The sequence below is a fragment of the Falco rusticolus genome, chromosome W (assembly GCF_015220075.1).
Source record: "Falco rusticolus isolate bFalRus1 chromosome W, bFalRus1.pri, whole genome shotgun sequence".
In the NCBI taxonomy this organism is placed as follows: domain Eukaryota; kingdom Metazoa; phylum Chordata; class Aves; order Falconiformes; family Falconidae; genus Falco; species Falco rusticolus.
In genome coordinates, this window is record NC_051209.1 from 376602 (window position 1) to 399985 (window position 23384).

Below are 23384 nucleotides of genomic sequence, written 5' to 3' on the forward strand. Positions count from 1 at the left end.
TTTTCATCAGCATATCCTCTTTTGAGGATCACATTAACACTTCACTGCACAGTACCACGTGGAGTTACTTGAAATATTTCTAAATGAAATGGTGCATGCAGGAAGCAGTTTTGGAAAAGCTGGAGTGTAAATCACCCACAGTAAAATCCTTACAGTATTTAAACATGTTAGTGTGGAATCGTTCAGACCTGGCAAATGTAAAATGGCCACACAAAGCTGGAACAATGTATTGTAATCAAGAATAGTATCACGCCTGAAACAGTGGGCAATGCTTGCCCAAAGAGACTAAGGAGCCCCCCATGCTTCATAAGCAAAGAAAAATTGAGTATGCATAGCTACCTCACAAGAAGTGTTTCCTCTTTGGCCAAAAGCCACAAATGTAAGTATATTACTTTTTTTGTTCTGAACGTTAGGAGGCACCACTGCTTTCTACAAGCAAGAGAGCTGTGAATTATTATGGTATTTCTTAGCGCCTCTGTAAAGCACATCCAGACAGTACCACGGACACACAGCATAGATTAGTATCAGTGTGAACCATAGATGCACCCCGCCCACTTTACCCAGAAGCACTTGGGCACCAACCTACCAAAAGGAGATGAGGAGAGCTGGGTACCCGTAGGCAGCAAGAGAGTCTGAGTACGAGTGTGCAGTTCAGGACAAATAACCTGTCAGTCAATCAGCATATGTAAATAAGCCACACCTTGCCGCCCAATCAGGAAATAAAAGGAGGAGAAGCCGGTGGCCCATTGGTAGGTAGCTTATGATGAGATAGTGTGTTCTTTGTTTCTGTTCGAGTCTCGAGCTGTACGGCGTTCGCTGGATGGTTTGCGCCTGCGACCCAGCAAGTGACGCGGTGCGGGCTGGGTGGGCCAGGCCCTCGCCATTGGCTGCGTGATCGGACGATAGTGGCGGCTGGTGTGTCGCGCTTCGGGTGACCTTGCTTAAAGAGGAGCGGCAGCCTCAGTCCGCAGTGCGGTGGGAAGGAGGAAGCTGTAACCTGTGTGCTGTGGTGTAGTGCTAGGGTGGTGAGTGGAGACCGGTCGAGCAGGGGAGGGCACGGTGCGGACAACCTGCTTTTTCTACACGGGTCCTCCGTGGTTGGGGGACGGGCTGTGGCTCTGGGAGATCAGCTGGATAACGGTGGTGTGGGGGTAGGCATTGTCGCAATTGCTGCCCCCAGGGAGCGGCGGTTCCACGTTCCGGCTCGCCTTTACCCACCGCCCTGGATGGCGGGCGGGGAAGGTCAGAGCCACTGTTCCGTTGCCTTCTCTTTCATGTCGGAGGGCGCGGCCCCGCGAGGCTGGGGAAGGCTGTCCGCCGCACCTGCCAACCGCAGCGCCCCTGGGCGGGCTACCGTTGCGCGGGCCTCGCCAGCTCTCCGCCCGGCGACGCGCGGGGTCTCTGCGGCTGTAGGGAGAAACTTAACTTTCCCTGTGCTCTCCCCTCCGGCCCCTGTGTCGGCTTCCAGCGGGCTGCGGGCGGCCAGTCTAGGTCACACTGGAGGGCTGTGCCCCTAGCTTTTCGCAAGGGGTTTGAGGAGCTACAGTGATGGGCGTGCGTGAGTGTGGTTTCCATCTTTAAAAACAAAAACCGGCACCTAACAGTTTGATACGGTCTATGTGCTGTCATATGCTTTTCAGATGAGCTCCACACAGGTTTTAGCTCAGCTATTTTTGCTATTTGATTCCTTTATAATACTGTAGATATTGCTGAGTCAGCTAACAAGAGATGGGAAATTTGTGCTGATCTAATAGATGTTGTTGTAGAGGATTGCTCTGAGGTTCGTGAAAGTTGTGTGACCAATCTTAGGTGTTTAAGCTGAATACAGTTAAGTGGCAGATTAATGCTCTAAAGCATTACATACAACCAATCTAGTTTGCTTTTTACACCCTAGTTAAGTTTTTGAAGGGGTTGTAGTTGGGTTTTTTTGTTTGTATTCTGTTTTGATTCCCAGAATGGATTGCTTTATGTAATAGTCTTCTGGAAATTTTTGATTGAAAGCAAAGGCAAGCAGGAAATGGATGGATTTATAAAGCATCCCTTTTGTACCACCATTTTGAAATTTTACAAAATTATATTAATTATAAGTTTTATGTTTAAAGTTATGTCTTGCTAATTTCAAGCTTTAAGTCAGTGTAGCTATAAAAATATTTTAAAGAGAATTAGTAATATGAGCTGATAATATGCATTGATTTTTTTTTAAAAATTTTTTTTTTACAGCACTCAGTGTGGAATCAGTGCATGAAATCTTCATCAGTGTTTTCTGGAAATGCCAGTCGCATAGCAAAAAAATGAAAGATGCATTCAGGTAGGTTATATAAACATGAAGGCTTTAGAGAACCCTTTTAGATGAGGAGTTACTGCTACTCAGTTAACCCCAAGATTAGCAGAGGCATCCTGTATTTCATAGCAGCAGTTAATTATAAAACATTGGCTAATGAGAGATATTATGGAGAGTAATTTTCAAAATCGAATGAATGCATTTTTCCCTAATTGATTATTGTGAACACATTAAGTGTTTTGCTTAGAAATGTGAGAAGTACCATGTGAAGAAAGATTTTGGAATCTTTCTAGATCTAATAACAGTTTGTTAATTGCGTAGATAATAATTCCCCTTTTCAGAATTTAGGAGTTGTATTACTAATTTTAGGACTGGTAGGACCCTATATAGTCATGTAGTAAGTAGTAATTCTGATTTTCCTGAAACAGTGTGGTATTCAAAAATATCAGTATTTTCATAAAATATTGCTATGTATTTTCTATTTTTTTGCTTTGTTTCAAAATCTTTGGCACCAAGATATTTCTCTGGCTATGTCTTATTTTAGTTTTCCTAATTAAAAGATACCTTCCATGCTGCTGAGGAAAAAACATAATACCACTTTGGAACAGTTTTGCAGGATCATAAATTTACAAAACAGTATGTAGATTATATTACGTGTGGGAAAACTAAGGATAATGTTGATGTTAAAAGGAGGTTTTTGTTTTGTTGTGTGTTTGTTGTTGATTTTGTTATTGGAGGGCTGTTGTGGGGTTTTTTTGGTTGTGTTTGTTTTTTTTTTTTTAGAAAAAAGCCTTCTGTCAGGAAACTAAAGAATTTGTTCATAAGGAAGGCAGTCCTCTCAATGATTTTCCCCAGTTGGTTCCATCAGCCATGAAAATCCTGTCATGCCTTCATCATGGACGGATAAAAAAAAATATATTGGTGTTATTGATGCTCATATGATTGAGATTGGCATTGGTAGGAAACCAAGATGATTCTGGTATCTTCAAGTAACACTAAGTAGATAATTTGCCCTGTCCATTATTTTCTCTATTGAATAACAGCTTCATTTATGATGTCTAAGCAAAAGAAGTAATACTAGAAAGACTATCTTTCCAGAAGCCCGATTGTTACTTCTAAGGCACTTTGAAGTGGCAGTGTATAGAGCCCTCAATCCTCTACGGAAATCTCCACAGCACTAGGTTTGTACATGTAAATACTGAACTACAGTGTCCTGGTTTCAGCTGGGATAGTTAATTTTGTTATCAGTAGCTGGTACAATGCTGTGTTTTGGATTTGGTGTGAGAAAAATGTTGATAACATGCTGATGTTTTTAGTTGTTACTAAGTAATGTCTATACTAAGTCAAGGACTTTTCAGTCTCTCAGGCCCTGCCAGCGAGAAGGCTGGAGGGGCACAAGGAATTGGGAGGGGACACAGCCAGGACAGCTGACCGGAACTAGCCAAGGGGATGTTTCATACCATAGAACATCATGCTGAGTATATAAACTGGGCGGGGGGGAGGCGAGGCGGCGGCAGGGACCGGCTTGGCATTGGTCAGTGGGTGGTGAGCAACTGTGTTGTGCATCACTTGGTGGTTTGGGTTTTTTTTTTTTCCCCTTCTGGATTTTATTCCTCTCTTTCCTTTTCATTACAGTTGTTGTTATTATTATATTTTACGTTTAATAATTAAATTGTTCTTATCTCAACCCATGAGTTATACCCTTTTGCTGCTTCTCCTCATCCCTCTGGAGTGAGCAGCTGCGTGGTACTTAGTTGCTGGCTGGGGTTAAACCACAACATATAGAATGTCTCTATAAGTCAGACTACTATTTAAGCATCTTTTGAACTCTGGGATGTATTTATAAGACTCTGTGATGAATGTTATGTATATAAGTTGTTGATTTTGTGCAATGAGAAAAGCAAAGTCCCAGTACTAATGTATTTAAGAGAGTGGTTTATGGCATTTTGTTTGTTTCATGAGTAAACATCCTTGAAGAACTCGCCTAAAGGTACAACATGAAGTAAATAGACTAGGATGCAGTTTTTGTACAGAATATCCATGTTCTCAGATATGCGAGAGGTGTGAGAATTTCTATTGAATTTTATCTGTTTAAATCAGGGGTCCTCAAACTACGGCCTGCGGGCTGGATACGGCCCCCGGGCTGGATACGGCCCCCCAGGGTCCTCAATCCGGTCCCCAGTATTTACAGAACCCCCCCGTTCCCCCACCACTGGGGGTTGGGGGGGGAAATCAAGCAGCTGCAGATGACTGCCTGCCACTTCATCTGTGCCGGCCCCCTGTTTAAAAAGTTTGAGGACCCCTGGTTTAAATCAAAGGGAATGATGAAATGCATCAGTAACCTGGGAATTAGTTATCAGTACAAGAGAACTGTCACAGATTACTGTACGTGAGAAGGATTCATGTGTTTCAGATGGAAAAAAGAACTGGTTTATATGTGATAACTTGAATCACTGAAGAATATTGAGCAGAAAGTAGAGAACACACAGTTAGAGGAAGATAACATTGCGATTCCTGATGTTGAAGTTGAGTATTACCAACAATGGTTTGTTGGTAACATATAGTTAAGAAAGTTAATATTTTTGATAGGAAGAGTGAGTAGAAAGAAGTAACAGAATTTAGTGAGTGTTTACATAGAGAGGTGGTAAAAACAAGAAGTTGGAGTCAAAGTGGTACTAAGAGATGTCGTGAAAGTGGCGGAGTCTTACTAACAAGACTTTTTGAAGAAACGAGGGAGATGTGTATTTAAAAAAAGGATTAAGAAGGCAGGAGCAGATTGTATTGTATTTCAGAAGATTAGAAATGAATATGTTTTACATGGAAAGTTGAAGATGAGTTTCCTTACTCATCTGTTACTTAACTATTTTTTGGTTTGTTTGGATGGTTTTGGGGTTTTTTGGGTTGTGTTTGTTTTGTGTTCTTTTTTTTTTTTCCTCCGAGAGATGACTTGCAGAAATTTATGTAGCTCTGTCCTTTTTCCCCAAATCTTGTACTTGCTTATATGAAATATTCTTTTGTTGCAGGTTTGCTAAGCATAGAAAAAGTCTTGAAAATGTTGTCTAGACTCTTTCAAATGCATGGCCTTTTTGTAGCATCTCATCCATGGGAAGTCATTGTGGGAACAGTGACTCTCACAGTCTGTATGATGTCCATGAAGATGTTCACTGGGATTGATAAGATATGTGGCTGGAATTATGAGTGTCCCAAACTTGAAGTAAGGGTTTAAATTCATGTTACAGTACTTTACTGTTAATCTGCAGATGTGGGGTTTTCTGTAGAATAAGATCAGGTTGTGATATATTAGAAAAGTAGCTATACAGAAACTTCTTTATTGCCTTCTTTTCCCATACTGGATATTAAAGCTGGATGCAAGCAGTGGTGCACCTACAGAAGGTTTTGTTAAGCCTAACTTTCAGTGGCATGGTATCTGATGAGCAGACATTTGATATTCATATTGTTTGCAATATTTTAATCTTTTTAAGACAAACTAGCAGTGATACTTATTTTATTCTAAAGCTTCATTTTTAGTGTGGCTTCACAATGGATTTTTTTTTGTTACTGAAACTTAACAGCAAGTTACTAATTAATGTAAAAGCTAACTAAATAACTTTGTATTTCTAATAGGATGTTCTGAGCAGTGACATCATCATCCTGACAATCATGCGCTGTATAGCAATCCTTTATATATATTTCCAGTTTCAGAACCTAAGGCAGCTTGGGTCAAAATACATTTTAGGTACTGTGTCTGTTTTTTTTCTTTTCTTCATTTTCTGTATGCATTTTAATTGTTTTTTTAAATATACATTGGTAATATAAAACTTTAATACTTATGTACAGAACAAGGTTATTTTAATTTTTTGCTAGATAGCAGAATAAATGTTCTGCATAGATCAAAGTGCAATTCTTTCTAAGAGAGGTTGTGCAGGTTTATATAACATTGGAAATATGATTATTGAAATAATTGTTTATTGTGTGAAACTAAAAATATAGAGCTCTTTCAGCAAAACTGAAAACCAGCTTAAAAGTGAGATTTGTGGCTTATGTTTCTCAGTCTTACTTTGAATGCAGTACAAATTTTAGATTTAAATATCTGTATAAAAGCAGCATCCTCATCAGTTTGTATCTTGACTGCTGTTTATGCACTCTGAGAGATGAGAATTGCCATTTGTTTGCTTCAGAATTGATCTAAAGGCATAATGTTTCTTTCTTCCTTTTTTCCTCCCTTTTCTTTCCCAGTGTATATATAAAAAAAGAACTTTCCAATATTTTATTTTAAAGGTATTGCTGGCCTCTTCACAATCTTCTCAAGTTTTGTTTTTAGTACAGTGGTAATTCACTTCTCTGATAAAGAATTGACAGGTTTAAAGTAAGTAATGAGTTGTTATTCTGGATTTCTTGCTTGAATTTTTTTCCTGTAGAATAAACCTTGAATTTTACTCTTAACACATGCCTCTTTTTTTTTTTCAGTGAAGGTTTACCATTCTTCCTGCTTCTGATTGGCTAATGAGCTTGCTCTTGAAAGATCAAATTTGCGCTCCGTTCCAACGCACAGGTTAGGGGGTTTTTGTTTGGCTTTTTGTTTGGTTGGGTTTTGCAATGGAGCTTTTAGATGTAATATTCAAAGATGAATAATCCAGGTGGAGACACACACAGGTGAATACTGTATTGGCAATATATGAAAAGGATCAGATTTAATCCATATTCTATATTCTGTATTGTCTTTTATTCAGATCAGTGTTCAAATGAATAACACTGTAAAATTAGTGTGCATAATCATGTGAACTAAGATAATTGTATATATCAGTACTTTATAGGTTCAAAACTTTAAACAGCAATGCTTATAGCTCTATTAAAGAGGCTAGAGTTCCTAGACTGAAGTCTTCCATTTGTTGATAGAAAACGGTTAATTTGTAGGGCTCAGGAGCAGTATATAAATAGACGTTTAATGTTATAATGCTGATACAGGAAAAAAAGTATATTTTTCTAAACAAAAATCTTAGCAGAACAAACATGGCATATGTGTAGATACATATTCATGCTCTAATATAATTAACACAGCGCAACATGAAGGATTGACAAGTCTTGCTCATTGTACAGTGGAATGGTCATTTCTTAATATTCTAAGTTCCGAAATAAATTAATTTCACTAAAAATATTTTTATACCTACAAAATACTTTACATGGTAATTGAGCATAATAATTGTGACAAAAATACAATGTAATATACCATAACATTGTATATGAGTATATTATATATGTGATATTATTTAATAATATACAACACACTATAATAATTATGAGTACAGAAATCTTTATTCATTTTCAAGAAAGTATTTCACAAGTAGGTTTTCACCACAGCTTCTCTCCCTCCAAACCACCACCACCAAAACAGCAGCAGACCTCTAGAGTTTACCATGCCTGGCTTCTGGAGGAATTCCTTTTCTCCCCAGGGGAAAGTTTTAGTGTCTTTTATGTCCTCTTTTCTGACAGCTGAATCTAGAGAATTAAATATTTTAAAAAAAAATAATAAAAGTTAGGATACAGATATGTGGTTGCAAGAACTTTTGAGATGCCATGACATAAGTAGCTTTTATTTTATGTCTTAAAGTGTAGTTCTGTTTTTCTGAATGTACTTTAGAGTTTGTGCCCATCAATGTTGTAAGAGCTTAGAATACTGATGAGCCAAAGATAGAGACTTTCAAAATTAAATAATCTTGTGTAAATAGATACTGTCAAAGTATAATAGTTTATGGGAAATGAAACAAGAAAATAATGTATTCTTTCATAATAGTTCACTTTCAGTGTCTGTTTTATAAGGCCTTATCACCATAACATGATTAGTAAATTGAGTAGTATTATGTACACTCCTTTACTTTGATTTTTGTCTTCATGCTAATGTATAGAAACTTTTATTTTTAGGATGAAGCAAGGGAAAATATTTCATGTGGAATGGCAATTTTGGGTCCTATGTTTACATTGGATGCACTTGTGGAATGTCTTGTGATTGCTGTTGGTACTATGTCAGGTGAGACCTTGTATCATTCCTGTTAACAACTTAAAGCAGCTGCTAAAATTTTCTCTTGGGCATTCTTAAAAATGAGTGACATTAAGTACATGCACACCTATTTCATATTCTTGCAAAAATTAGTGTTTCTAGAAATGACTCCAGGTGAAGTAAAGTTGTTCTAGTTCAATTAAAAATAACCAATCTTACTGTGTTCCCTCTCCCCAATTTTTTGATCTTCAGTTCTGTGTGCAGTAGCAGTTGTCTTTCCTTAAAAGGAGAACAGTTAAATGTAATAAGCAAAGGATTTTCATGTGCAAATAACTAACTTCTTTGTAAAATAAATTGCAGTCCCATAGTAGAGTATGAAAGTGGAGGTTTTTGTTTGTGTGTCTGGTTTTGTGTGTGTGTTTTGGATTTTTGTTTGTTAAAAAAAAAAACCTATTGCTCTACCTTAAAGGCATCTTTCAAAGCATTTGCTTTTTAAATTCTTTGGACCCTTTGGGGGTGGAGGGAAATGCATGTTAATAAGATATTTTCCTGTTTACATCGGGACACATGCACACACCCCCTCACTTTGATGTAGCATGTGGTTGTTTGGGGTTTTTTGAATGATTTATACTGTTAGCTCTTTCATCTTTATTAAGGGGGTTCTGTAATGCATATGTGACATGGCATATTGACATTTCCCGGATGCCAGACTTGTGAAAGAGTAGGTGTGATATATACTCTTTTATTCCCTGAACACTTAATTGGCCATTTTTCACAAGGGATTTCAATACATAATGTTGGGTAATTGTTCTTTGCTTAGATAAGGGAGGAGTTTCAAGCTTTCAATTTGAAGCTTTAAAATCTTAGTAAACTGTAATTATTTTTATATTTAGATTTATGCTTTAAAAAATTTCTGTATACCATACCAGAAATACATATTGTGCTTGGAATCAGCTAATACAAAATGACTAGGGCTTAACATGCTTGTTTTTCGCTAATCTAGACAGTTCCCTCTATAGTCTGCAGCATCAGTTTAATGGTTTATTTCTTACTTCTGTAACACTTCAAGTATATAGAAAGCCTGATATACATTCAAATGTTAAAAACTTTTTTTTTATGTAGGTGTATGACAACTTGAAATTATGTGCTGCTTTGGCTGTATGTCTGTTCTTGCCAACTACTTTGTCTTTATGACCTTCTTTCCAGCTTGTGTGTCCTTGGTATTAGAGGTAAGACCAACTTCAAGACAATATCAAGTTTAGTATTCAGAACCTGTGCTTCTTGTAGGCTACGCATTTCTTCACTGAGGTATATATGCTAGCATATTTGTCCTCCTTTTGCTTTTGAGGTGAACAGAGGGAATGCGCAGAAAGTGTTATGGTGGCTCAGCTGACGGGCAGTAACTTGTTAATGCCACTGTAAATGAGTCACACTCAATAGTATGAGTTCTGATCTAAAGCAGAGTAAACAAATTCTAATTTAAATTAATGGCTGTCCAGGGTTTTTCACTAGTTAAAGCCTAACGTAGGCTAAACAGTAGGCTGTAGGCCAACTCTTTTGTTGGTAATTTCTTAATGATCAAATAAAAATAGTGTTGAAACTCACTTGTTGGTTCTTCTAATATGTACTAAATAGTACCTATCTTTTAATTTTGTTATTTTTGAAGCTTTCAAGAGATAGTCGTGAAGGACATCCTGTATGGCAGCTTAGCCATTTTGCTCGTGTTCTGGAAGAAGAAAATAAACCAGATTCTGTAACACAGAGGGGGGTCAAAATGATTATGGCTTGTGGCTTTTTTTTCACTTGTAGTTATGCAATCAGTAAGATGTCCTGGTGCAATGAATAAAGCTTTTGTTTTCTATAGACTTGTGTTCTGCATCCCATTAGTCTAGTTTACCATGGTAATTTTTAATAATGTCCCCTGTATCTATACCTAAAGTCTTCCTGTGTATGCCATTTCTGTGCAAAACACTCGTGGCTTTCAGGTGTACTAATTCTTTCCCTCTTATCCCTACAGTGCCCTCAGCTTCCTCTGCTTATTACTTGAGCCAAGAGGAAGGATGTGGTGGGACAGGTTCAAAGCTATGAGTATTATGATAAGCCAAAAATGGTGTTGATGAGAGGCATGGAAAAATCAGCCTTTAGCTTTAGACTTCTGAGGCATGGGAAACAAAACAAACAAATGAACCTCAAAAAGTTTAATTTTGGTAGATTAGATACCTAGTTACAGTTGGAAAATTAATATTTGTTTTGTGTTTTTAATACAGTTGCTGGGTTTGGTTCTTGTTCATGTCCACGGTTGCTGGATAGTGGAACCAGCTGCTCAGAACAGTACTGTAGAAAATGCAGTGGGACTGGATGAGAATGCACCAAAGAGAATTGAACCTAATGTTTCATTATGGCAGTTCTACCTTTCTTGGTAGGCGACTTCACAGAAGTGTATTTCCTTGATTAAGGTCTATTCTCCAGTACTGTCAAGCTGTGGTCCTAGGGTACAATGTTTGCAAACTTGTGGATCTGACCACTGTAGGATTTCGTTGAACCAGGGATGTCATTTCATAAGAAATATTTCAGTATTGAACAAATGGCATAATCTCCTTGAATAAGAACATGATCAGGAGCCAACTGTCCTGTATGCATCACAACTCTATCTTTTCCCACTAGCACTGATGCCTTTCAGAGCACACTGGAAAATAAATTTTCTGACTGCACTAGAATAATTATGCAGAGCTTCTGACCATTCACATATAAGTGCAAAAGCCATGTCGGTATTGCTTTTCCTTCAACTCAACTGAAGTTAGTGGCAGCTGTGGTTCCATGTTACTCCTGAAAACTCAGAACTGTCTCTTAGGTTCCCCCCACCCAGTTCAACTTGCATCATAGTCATCATTATTGGTAGAAGATAATTGAAACTTTCTACTTTATCATTGGGAGATAGCTACAAACTGATTTAACACCTATTAAATAGTGAATATTTTCTAGTCATTTATCTTACTGGGACTGCTTTTTAACTAATATTTAGGAAATAGTTAATGAAATCTAAAAATTCTTAATACAAAGAATAATTTCTCTCCTACCCTAATCTAGCATACTTGAATGTCCTGCTAGAAACATCTTTTGACAGGAATTTCAGTAATTGTATAAATGATGATCAAGCTATTACCCTTTCTAAAGCAAAGGGATGTCAGAATGTTGTTATAAACAAACAAATCGTATATACCATGTATTTACTTCTTGATTTGTCATTTTTAGAATGTCCAGTATGGATATTGAACAAGTAATCACTCTTGGATTAGCCCTTCTCCTTGCTGCAAAATATATTTTCTTTGAGCAAGCAGAGACTGAATCTACACTCGCTGAAGAATCTTATAACATTTCCAGTGATGGTCCAGAAAAAGATCCCTGAGAACTGTCGCAGGAAGCAGTCTGGACTTCTGAAAAAAAATCAGATATCTGACACCGTAGAAGAAGCTTTAGTTCCCAAAGATGGAAATGGTAATTTTTGGCATTTTAAAGTCTGAAACTATTCCTGAATATTTGGAACAAATAGTGAAATCTGTGTTATCATGTTGTATTTGCAATCAAAATTTAAGGTTTTTGTAAATCAAAGTTCATTTTAATAATCTTTATGTAGTTGAAGTCATAAAACCTGTACTAGCAGAGTCATCAACCAAGGTTACATTTGTAGTTGGCAGTTGCAACCCTGCAGAAGCTTCTTCATTTTTTGATTAAAAAAAAAAAAAAGTTGAGTTACCTAAAGAACCACATTCTATTGTGGAATGTGTTTACATACTTGGAAATGCAGAGGTATGGAAAAATAACTTTTTTTTTTTTAACCTCTACTGCAACATCTGATTTAAAAATTCTTACAGTTCATTTTCCAACTTTTAAATGATCTTATTGACTGTAATGTCATTCTTCAGAGAATTATATGGCTTTAATAACATGGGGGGGGATAGTGGGGCGGACGACAAAAAACAGCCTTTCATAAGTCACTTCTGCTCCAGACAGTTCCTGTTGCAGGTTTTTTTCCTCAGTACAGATGAGAAAAACGGATGGGTGTATGTTTTTGAAGTTGTAAAGAAATAATCTCTTATTATGAGTCTCCCTCTATCCCCAAGATTGGGGGGGAGCAGCTTCATCATTCCTGATATACCAGGTAACTGAAGCTTCATCATGTATGCATATAAGTTGGTGTCTGAGTAACAGGGGTATATAATCATATCCTGTCCTACTATAAAACTTGACATTGGCAGTTGGTTCCTTTAGATGTTCTCTGATATTGTCAAAGTTGTTACCCTTTTTCATTTGGAAACGTTCAAAAGGATTTTCACCAAGAGAATCTATGCTTTCTGTCCTGTCCTCACCCTTTACATTTCCAGAAGGGAGCAAAATTCCTTACTGATGCTGAGGTCATCAGCTTGGTTAATGTGAAGCATATTCCTGCATACAAACTGGAAACCATGATGGAAACTCGGGAGCGAGGTGTGTCCATTTGCAGACAGATGTTATCTAAGAAACTCCCTGAACCTTCATCTTTGCAATATCTTCCTTATAGGAATTACAATTATTCTTTTGGTAAGTAAAAGACATACAAGCAAAACTCACTGCAAAACCATCTTCCAAATTCTGAAATATCTGCTCAAAGTGAATTAACAATGAGCTTGGTCAAAACTGGGGGGGGGGGGGGAGGCAAACATAAGGCACTACCTTTTATTGATTCTGATGGTTTTTAAACCTAGGGAGGTAGGTAAATTTTGTAGCTTACCCAAAAAAACCATTTCCTCCCAAGGTATGCAGTTGCCTTATCTCCTACATGCAGAATTCTACTCATACTGAGCCTGAGTTCAGCTGAATGAAAATAGTACCTTGAGCTCAAGTTAAAATGGAACAATATTAAATTTTATTTAATAGTATTTAAAACTTAATAAGATTCAATAGGTCTGCCAAATACTAGACTTCAACAGTATTAGCTGTTGATAGCTGTAACTAACTTTTTGGGGTGGTGATTGGGTGCTTTATGGGTAGGGGTTTTGTTTTTTTCGCTAAGATACTTTGTTGTAGTTGCGTGTGTAGTATGTAACATGCTGTACTGTATCTCTGTACATGTAACCTTAATGATACCCTTTCTATTATTTTTGTAAGGTTATGGGAGCTTGCTGTGAAAACGTGATTGGATATATGCCTATTCCTGTAGGCATAGCAGGGCTGCTATTTTTGGATAACAGAGTTTCATGTCCCAATGGCAACAACAGAAGGATGTCTTGTAGCAAGCACAAACAGAGGATGTAGGGTAATACATGTAAGTATCGTTTGACTAGCTTGAAAAAAATTCTATATTATAAAACATATGTAGGGTGATACAGTGTGGTTTGGGTCTTGTTGGGTTTTTTTTGACTTCCTAAAAAATTGTGGTTTAACCCCAGCTGGCAACTAAGTACCACATAGCTGCTTGCTCACCACCCTCACCCCACCACTGGTGGGATGGGAAAGGTAAAACCTGTGGGTTGAGATAAGAATAGTTTAATAACTGAGATAAAATATAATAATTGTAATGAAAAGGGGGACAACAAAAAGAGAGAGGAATAAAACTGCAAGATAGACAAGTTGCTCACCACCTGCTGACTGATGCCCAGTCAGTCACTCAGCAGTGATCAGTGGCTCCTGGCCAGCCTCCCCCCCCCCCCCCCCCCCCCTAGTTTATATACTCAGCATGATGTTCTGTGGTATGGAATATCCCTTTGGCTAGTTAGGGTCAGCTGCCCTGGCTCGGCTCCCTCCCAGCTTCTTGTGTACCTGCTCACTGGCAGAGCATGAGAAACTGAAAAGTCCTTGACTTAAAGTATGCACTTTTTAGCAACAACTAAAAATCAGTATATCAATGTTATTCTGAGCCATTAATGTTATTAATGTCTACTGAATCAAAAAAACACAGCACTGTACCATCTACTAGGAAGAAAGCTAACTATCTCAGCCAAAACCAGGACAGAATTAAAGGTAAGATTACTGAAAGTAAATTTTGTTTCCCTTCTGCTTTGATTTTTAGCTTGATGGAGGAGCAAATAGCTGCATTCTGGCAGATGGGATGACTCGAGGACCTGCTGTAAGGCTGCCCACCGCTTGCCAGGCTGCAGAAGTGAAAGTTTGGCTTGAAAGTCCCAAAGGCTTTAAAATAATGAAGGAAGCTTTTTGACAGCACAAGTAGGTTAGTACAAGGGCTATTCCAGCCTTATTTCCTGATATAAGACTTCTATGGGTGGTAGAAAGCTCCTAATTGTATTTCTGCATAATGCAGTACAGGAAATTGCATACTCATTTGAGCTATCCCATGTAGTATGACAAAAGTCATTCTAGCTATATACCAAGGCTAGTTAGTAATAAACATTTTCCGATGATAAGTGGTAAACAACTAGATCATAGCAACAGATACATTTGCATTGTGTAATACTTAATGTGTAATTTTGTCTAAGCATTTAAAAATAAATATAAAAGCTTATTTGGATTTTTAGTAGTTATTATGCAAAAAGTAATTATTAACATCAGTAATATCATCTGAAAGGCTAGACTCCAAACTTTGAATTAATTTGTGAGGTTCCAGAGAATGCAGTATAAAATAATGCTAGAACTGAAATGTTTAAAAAATGTAAACCAATATTAATAAGTTTATTGTAAGCCCTAGACTTTCTTCTAAGACTTATGAATACCTGCTTTCTTTAGGAAGATTTGGAAAGATATTCCTTTATCAGTTATGTGTCTTACCAATTTTACAAGCGTCACCCAAGGACATATGTATATTTTTGGTGAGAATCAACTGCTGCTGTTTAAATGCAGTGTTTCCTAGGTTTTGTTTGATTCTTAGTCTGTATGAATAAATCTTTGACTTGTGGAGTTTGCACTGTTGCTGAAGATAGTGTGGGTTTTGCTTTTCTGTAAAACTGACAAGAATTTCCAAAGGCCTCACTTTTAATATATACCTGATAGTCAGATGTTCTAGGGAATACAAAGGAGTTAAATTTGTTAGCACTTCGGGATATTTTATTTCATGAAGTCCAGGGATAGAAAATGTAAAAAGGCAGTGAATGCTTTTAAAATGAACGTTTTAAAGTATTTACTTGAGAGAACTACATGCATGGTAGCTGTGACTGTTCATTCCTGTGCTGAGTTACAGATAGCACAGTGTAGTTAACAGTGCCATCTGCAATGATTTACTGTCATTTTGCCACTTAAAACTAATTTAATCTGTTTTTTCTTGAAGACTGTAAGTAATTTAAATTTTCTTGCAGGTTTGCCCGCCTACAAAAACTTAGCATCAGTTTGGCTGGTCGTAACCTTTATATCCGTTTTCAGTCCGGAACAGGGGATGCAATGGGAATGAATATGACTTCAAAAGTAAGGTCCAGTCCCCTTAAGTCTCTCTAATAAATGTGTATTTAAAAATAAATTGTATCCTACCAATCTGTGACTACCTGGCATGTGAAGACAGAAAGACAAGACATAGTGCTGTTTGCAGTACTATGAAATAATAAGTGTTTGAACTTGTCAAGTGTAAACAAGAATAGGTTGAGAACAATGAAAGAAAAAAGGTTAAAGTAACTGTGTGTTAACTTTTTAAATTTTTTTTTAAATAAAGTATTCTTGATAATATGGAAGTTAAGCTGTTTGCTCTGTTGCTTTGGGCCAAAGATTTTTATCCAGCAGTAATTAATCTATTACTGTGTTTATCACCACTTGTAAATAAAGGATTAGAAATCTGGTGAGTGGCAGCAAGAGGGTGTTCTCTAGTTTTGTTTGCTTGATTGGTTTGGTTTTGGGTTGTTTGTTTGGTTTTTTTTTTTATGCAAACATGTGGAAGAACCTAAGACATCACCCGTAGACTGGGGGTGCCTTATGCTATTTGAGATAGCTTAATACTGATTGCCTATTCTATATACATTTAAAGGTACTAAATATAACAGACCTTTTGTCTGACTACTTAGTGTAGCAAAGCTCTTTCTGCTGTGTCCAAAGTGAATTAATTTCGTGCCTGTAGCGTCTGCCTTGGTTCATGTATCCTCAGTATGGTAAGCATAAGCCCGTTCACCTAGAATGTATCCAGAGTCCATATGTACTGTGAAGAGCCAGCTATTCCAACTATAATCCCCAAAGTGGTTAGAAAAGGGATAATGATAGATTATTATTTAATTTTTTCTCTCTCCTGTTTCAGGTTTCTTCCTGAAATAATGTTCTTTTCTTCAGCTGTAACTGATGATCTGATTAGACTTAATCTAATCTTGCTGTTCCACTGTCCTTGAGTAGCTTATTTTACAACCATAATGATATACTAGCCCTATATCTGTTTCTCTTTTAACAGGGTACTGAAAAAGCACTGGCAAGGTTGAATGAAGTTTCCTGATCTCCAGGTTATAGCTATTAGTGGTAATTATTGTACAGACAAAAAAGCTGCTGCTATAAATTGGATAGAAGGAAGAGGGAAGTCTGTTGTCTGTGAAGCAGTAGTTCTAGCTAAGGTTGTTAAAGATGTGTCTGCTTTATTTAATTTGTTTATAAAAATGTGGGCATTTTACAAAACCGATACTGTAAATATCTGATGTAAGTTGTGTTCCTTGTAAGAATGACCCCTACATGTATTTTTAGACTACTACTGTGAGAAGTCATGTTTTCCTGAGAATCTTTTACAGTAGGGTTGTTTTTTTTTTTCCTTTCACTGTCTCTTCTAAGATAATGTGCTATATATCTAATGATGGAAATCTAGTTGAAGGCATTATAATTTTAACTTTTTTACCTTTAAAAAAAATGGTGCCATAGTTTGTTTGGTTTTTTTTAAAATATATATGGTTTTGTTGGTGGCTGTGTTGGTTGGTTGTTTGTGTTTTGGGTTTTTTTTACACACAATTTTGCCTGACACTGTGTGTGGTCATTTTGATCATTTCACTAGTTTGTCTCTTGCATGAACCTGACATTCTCTTCAAAGTTTATACGTCCCCCTACTACAATGAAAAGAGATAATCAGGTGCTTCACTTAATTCCAAAGCTGCTTTAGCTCCTTGCATGATGAAGGGTAACCTTCATAACCAGTGCCAGTCCTAGCCTCTGGGAAACTTGTTCCACATCATAAGGGCTATCTTAGATTCTTTTCCACCTGAGCTCAGAAGATTGGCTATGTGTGTCAGACTAAATCCATTGCTTGTTACCTGATTGCCAGCACCGGCCATGACCAACAATATCTAGAAAGGAGTTTACTACACCATAGAATAAACTTCCACCAACGTGTTCAAGATTGTGTGAATTGGCTCTTTAGTATTTGATGGATTTATTTATTTATTGCCCCCAGTAATTTGTCCAGTCCCTTCTATGAAACTACATAAACATTTAGTGCCAATACACCAAGCAGAATTCTACAGTGTAGTTACACCTTGTGTGAAGAACTACCTGTTGTTGTTGATATCATTTGATGATGCCCTAGTCTGTACTGGAAAAAATACTTAAGACTTTTATCTTTTTCTACCACTAAAGATTTTATATCTCTAACAAAGCTCTTCCACCTTCCCAACTAGTCTAATTTTCAGACTGAAAAGCAATAGTTTCTCTGAGGAATGAGTAAAAGGACTATCCTAGCATGAGCATCCTTATCTCTGGATCTTTTTCAAATCTAAAATTTCTAAAATTGAGTACAGAGTTGGACACAGTATTCAGTGTGTGTGTGCAGGCTGGATTTTATACATTGGCATAAATATGTGTTTTGAGTTTGCTTCCTAGTAGTTTCCTACTCTTCAAATTGATTGCATTTTTACTGCTGATTTGGTAGCAATATCTATTATAACCCCAAGATTTCAGGATAGGAGCCAATCCTCTGTGTTTAAGTAAATTTGGGGTGTTTCCCCCCCCCTCCTACTATGTACATTGAATTCTAATATATTAAACTTTATATTTTTCTAAGTATTGTAGACTTTGTGCAAATCTCTGTCATCAGTCACTATTCCTACTACACTGGAATAGCTTAAACTTTGTTCACAGCACTATCTTGTTTGTTCTCTTTGATTGTTTTTATACTAAATTCAGTGTAAATCCTGAAGGTATCAAAATACAGTCAATATAGTATAAATATGTCACTTAATTTGATATTACTGTGCACCATGTTTATTTAGCAGTGTAGCATAGTGTTTTGTTTAAACTCTTCAGTTTACCTCTGTATTCTTATGCAAAACAAAATTGGGGAGGGTTTACTGTCTGGAGCAACTTAGGAGAAATGTCACTATTATGTCAGGGTGAATTAATGGGATATTTCTGCCAAGTTGGTTTTGTTTGTTTCATACTGAAGATAAGTGAGAATTTGAAATGGAGAAGGTAGCTGATGAATTCTTCCTAAAGGTATGTGCAAGTCCAAACCCTTTACGCTGACTCTTCCATTGTTACTTGGATGATGCAGTCTGCATTTGAAAGACCTCCTTTTGAACAAAAATTAAAAGTAGATATCTGACAATGATTGAGCCAAATTCCATATGGAAGCAAATAAGGGGTGGGGGCTTACTTCCTTGCATATTTAGTATTTATACTCCTGCCTAAGGAATGGTGTAGTAAAAGTGTATCACTGCCTAGGTATTGAAGACAACTACAGAAGATATAATTGAAGTCAACATAAACAAAAATTTGGTGGGTTCCGCAATGGCTGGTAGCATAGGCGGCTACAATGCACATGCAGCAAACATTGTGACAGCTATCAACATTGCCTGTGGGCAGGTAGGTTTGTTTTACACCAACTCAGCTTTTCTTCAATTCAGTAATTCTTAATCAAACACTTAGTTGAGGGTTTGGTGTTGTGTGTGTGTTTTTTTTTTTTTTTTTTGTTTGTTTCTTCTTCCTGTTCTAAAGGATGCTGCACAGAATGTGGGCAGCTCTAATTGCATCGCTTTGATGGAGAGAACTGGTTTCACTAATGAAGACCTGTACATCAGCTGCACGATGCCTTCTATAGAAATAGGAACTGTTGGCAGAGGCACCAACTTGCTTCCACAGCAGGCCTGTTTGCAGGTATAAAGCAGAAAGTTTTAAAGCAACTTAGCTTCCTGAATCAAAGCTCACTTTCATGTTGTGTATGTTGTGTCCAAGTAATGTCGGAATGGGGCTTCTTGAAACTTGGTAGATTTGACATGAAAATTTTAGAATTATCTAATTGTTTTCATATATCCAGTTTTTAAAGCTCAAGATCTTTAATATTAAAGAGACTTAAAGCTAGTTGATTTGATATAATTTGGAAAGAGTTAATTTAAAATTTAGCATAAATTTACTTGGATTACATAGCATAATATTGCATATTTATCTCTTCAGATGTTAAGGGGTTCAAGGTGCAAGCCAAGATAACCTGGGTGAAAATGCCTGTCAGCTTGCTAAAATTTTATGTGCTACAGTGATGGCAGGGGAATTATCACTAATGGCAGCTCTTGCAGCTGGGCATCTAGTCAAAAGCCACATGATTCACAACAGGTAAGAAATGGAAAAATTATTTTCTTTCTCTACAGTTCCTCCCTTCTTCCAAATACACAAGAGTCAACTACATGAATAATTGTAACATATAATAGTTGAAATGATACAGTGCTATCTAATGTAGTTATCTTACTGGTTTTTTAGGTCAAAAATAAATCTACAAAAGCTTCAAGGAACCTGCACTAAGAAGGCAGCTTGAATACTAAAGCAGCTCATCTTTGAAATGAAGAATAGTTCTAGCAACTGACAAGGGGGAGGGGGGCAGGGAGGGAGGAGAAGAATCTGTGAAGTTCAGAATGAAAATCACCTTCAACTCCATGATTTTTGTGGAAGATAAACTTATAGATCAATGGACTTGTGTGAGACTACTTATGCCTTTGACCTTCAGTGGTTAAAGATGACATCATGAAAGAAGTCCTGTCAGATGTCTTGAACATGGCTTTGGAATTCTTAATATTGTGCATAATTTTCCGAAGGGTCAGTCTTACGTTTTTACAGGTTGAGATTATTTTGATTAGTAAGCTTCTGGTAAATACCAAGGTGAAAAGTGCTGTAATTTACTTCGTACATTTTAAAAAAGTTGTTCTAAACTTGGCTTGAATGCATTGGTCCTTGCCATCTTTATTTTCTGGTTAGTCAAGTATGTTTCTTAAAGTGATGGCAAGCCTAATCACTTTTCATGAACTCCCAATTTCAATTTTATTTGCATGTACAACTTAGGCTTTGAGACAATTTTATTGAATTGTATTAGTTTTATAGAAACCTCTGTCTATAGTACTTAAATTGCTGCTGCTTCAGCTAAGTAGCATTCAGTGTTATAACTCCACAACTTAGGTTATTGCTTCATAGAAAACTTGTTACCTACAAAGTGCTGAACTATTAAATATAATCTGTACTGAAGAAGACACTGTTTTTCCCTACAACTGTTTTGTCATTTTGTTCAGGTAGAAAGAATAGATTTTCAAACTAGTAACTCCAAAAACAATTACAGGTCAGACAGCTTAGTAATTCAAGCAAATGAAGTTTCTCAAAATTGTTTGAATGCACTCCTATCAAAAATCCCAGGAATCAAGAACAGATGCTTACACTTCTATTAAAAGAAGTCTCTTAAGGTATAGTGTGTCTGTATGTTCCTTTTTTCTTTCTTTTTTTTTTTTAACTGTTTGACACTTATTCCTCAGAAATAGGTGTGTATCCACTGCTTATGCTGAGAAAAAACGAAGCCAAAAAAAAAATCACACTGTTCTTTAAAAGGAATTAAAATATAAAAAACCCTAGTGTGAAACTTTTTTTTTGGGGGGGGGGGGGTGTATTTATGTTAATAAGAAATCTTATCCTTCTTTCAAAGAAAAGTACTAATTAAAAGGAATTCGGTGAAATGACATGTTAATGCAACAGGCAGTTTTTGTATTAAAATACTGTACTTGGACCAATGAAGCAGTCTTGGGTGTTCTTTATGTAATACAGAAAGGCCAGGTTTATTCTGGTTTGATTCACCTTTTGGAAGACTGCTAAATGCATCACCTTGCCTAATTAACAATTTTCCTCCTGTGATTAACGTTTGATGGGGTTTTTTTGTGGGTGGAGTTTTTTGGGTGGTTTTTTTTGTGTGGTTTTCCATTGTTGTGGTTTTTTTCTGTTTCTTTGGGGTTTGTTTAGGGGGGAGGGAATTAATCAGTGGGTTGGACTGGGTTTCTTACAGGAATGCAGCAGCATTCCTAAAGGGGTGACTAACAGAGGTATTCTAGTGTGCAAGTTTGATATATATCATGATGGGTTGTTGTAACCAACACACTAATACATTGTAATGAACTTATAAAGCTAATGTGCAAGCATGAAGATGTACTACATGCTGCATATGTTATGATAGCATGTAAATATCATTTAATGTTTATCTTCCTGCAGTACTGTTGCTAATAGCTACCATTTTATTTAAGGAAAGTTGGCACTACTTTGTTTCTATGTTCATTCAGTGATCTTATTTAAAGTAACACTGTACTAGCAATAAATGGTGGTTCAGTGTTCATTTTGATGTATTAAAGTTACATTCTGTCTTGTAGAATTAACATTTTTGTATTATTACTAAATTGTGTCCACTTTGGTACAAAATTACTTTTTCAGTTTCAGTAAAAAATGGAAAATTATATTGGCTTGATTGTGATATTTTAAGCTTATTTCATGGCTTAGTGAAATATTTTATGTTAAAATAAGAGGATTAAGGAAAATGACTAGCATACAGTACTAAACACAGTGGAGTTATGATACCAGAACCTCTCACCTTGTTTGCAGAAGCCTGTATACATTTATTCATCAAGCTGAATTATGCAGTTTGCCCAAATGGGAGAACTAATTCACCATTAGCAATGCCTTCTGTTGACGCCTATTTGGGTGTTTCTCTTAATTTCCAGAAAACTGTTGAATTACACTTTTGGTAGTTTCTCATAGTTTCTCAAAGTTTCTCATAGTTTCTCAAAGTTTCAAAGGTGCTTTTCAGTCTGTCAACTTGTTACCTGAATTTTAAACACTGCTTTCACCAGGAAAATGTAATTTTATCAAAATACACAGTGCTGCATGTTCTTGCAAGACAGGTTAAGCTGGAAGAGTAAAAGAACCTGTTAGTATCACATAAAGAACTGTTTGACATTCTATTCTGATAAGAACTGCATGTTAGCAGTGAAGGGGTTAAGCTTTTAGTCAGTGCCCCACTACAGATGCTGGAAGCTGTAAAAAGAAATCCTGTGTCTGTGCATTTCTTGTATAAGGTTTCTTTCTTTCTTGTTTTTTTTTTTCTTTCTCTCTGTCACTTTTCTCTGTTTTTTCCCTCTTCTCAACTATAGTTCAACTGCCATGTCTGATCTTGGTAATGTATATCAGTCTGTAATCTGACATACAATGCAGCCTGTGTTTTCAGTCTCCTCAGTGCTACAGGTTTTATATCTGAATTGGAAGTTACCCTTTCATAGGTGTTAAAAAGGTTAGGGAACTGAAGGGTTCTTATTTCCCTGCATACGCTACAGTAGAGGATTTCAACATCACTGCAAAATTTGTGTAGCAAAACTGTTTCAGTATAAGAAGTCCTGTTTGTTTTGAGTACTTGGCAAAACCAAACCAGCTGTCTGGAATCAAGTTTCTAGAGCTGCAGCAACCTAAATGTTATACCATTACAATTGACACATCTTTTTCAAATATTTTAAAACCATTAAAAAATGTTATATTTGACTCTGGTAAGTAGTTTGCTTCTCTCTTTACCTAATTATCTCCCTTTTTTGGTGTCTTGAATCTATTCCTGTTGTCTGACATGAAAGTTTCAGAGTTATGAGGCTTGGACGTTATGCAGTTCCAGCTGTATCTAATTACACAGTTTCTGAGAGAAATTAAAGTGAACAATCAGACTTCAAGTATATCCAAGCTCTAAGTGTGTCTATACACAGCACTGTTTGGACAATTTTCACTCTTGGTATTATAAGACAAATACAGCTCTTGGAAAATCTGTGGTAGATGGCCCATGATGACACCTGCTGAAACAAGGAGTTGATGGTTTGGGCTTCAGGTGGTGTCCTTGTTATAGCAACAGTTTCTCTGCTCCACAGATCTTCTCTATTGCCTGAGGGGAAAGCTCGTGTTACT

At 36.8% G+C, this 23384-nt stretch overlaps 1 long non-coding RNA gene and 1 pseudogene across 1 annotated transcript in view; both read left to right on the plus strand.

The window, feature by feature from the left end:
• Positions 1-23384, plus strand: part of LOC119140792 — a 265391-nt gene that overhangs the window by 32346 nt on the left and 209661 nt on the right. The gene's annotated exons all lie outside the window — the stretch shown is intronic.
• Positions 615-21859, plus strand: LOC119140786 (annotated as a pseudogene).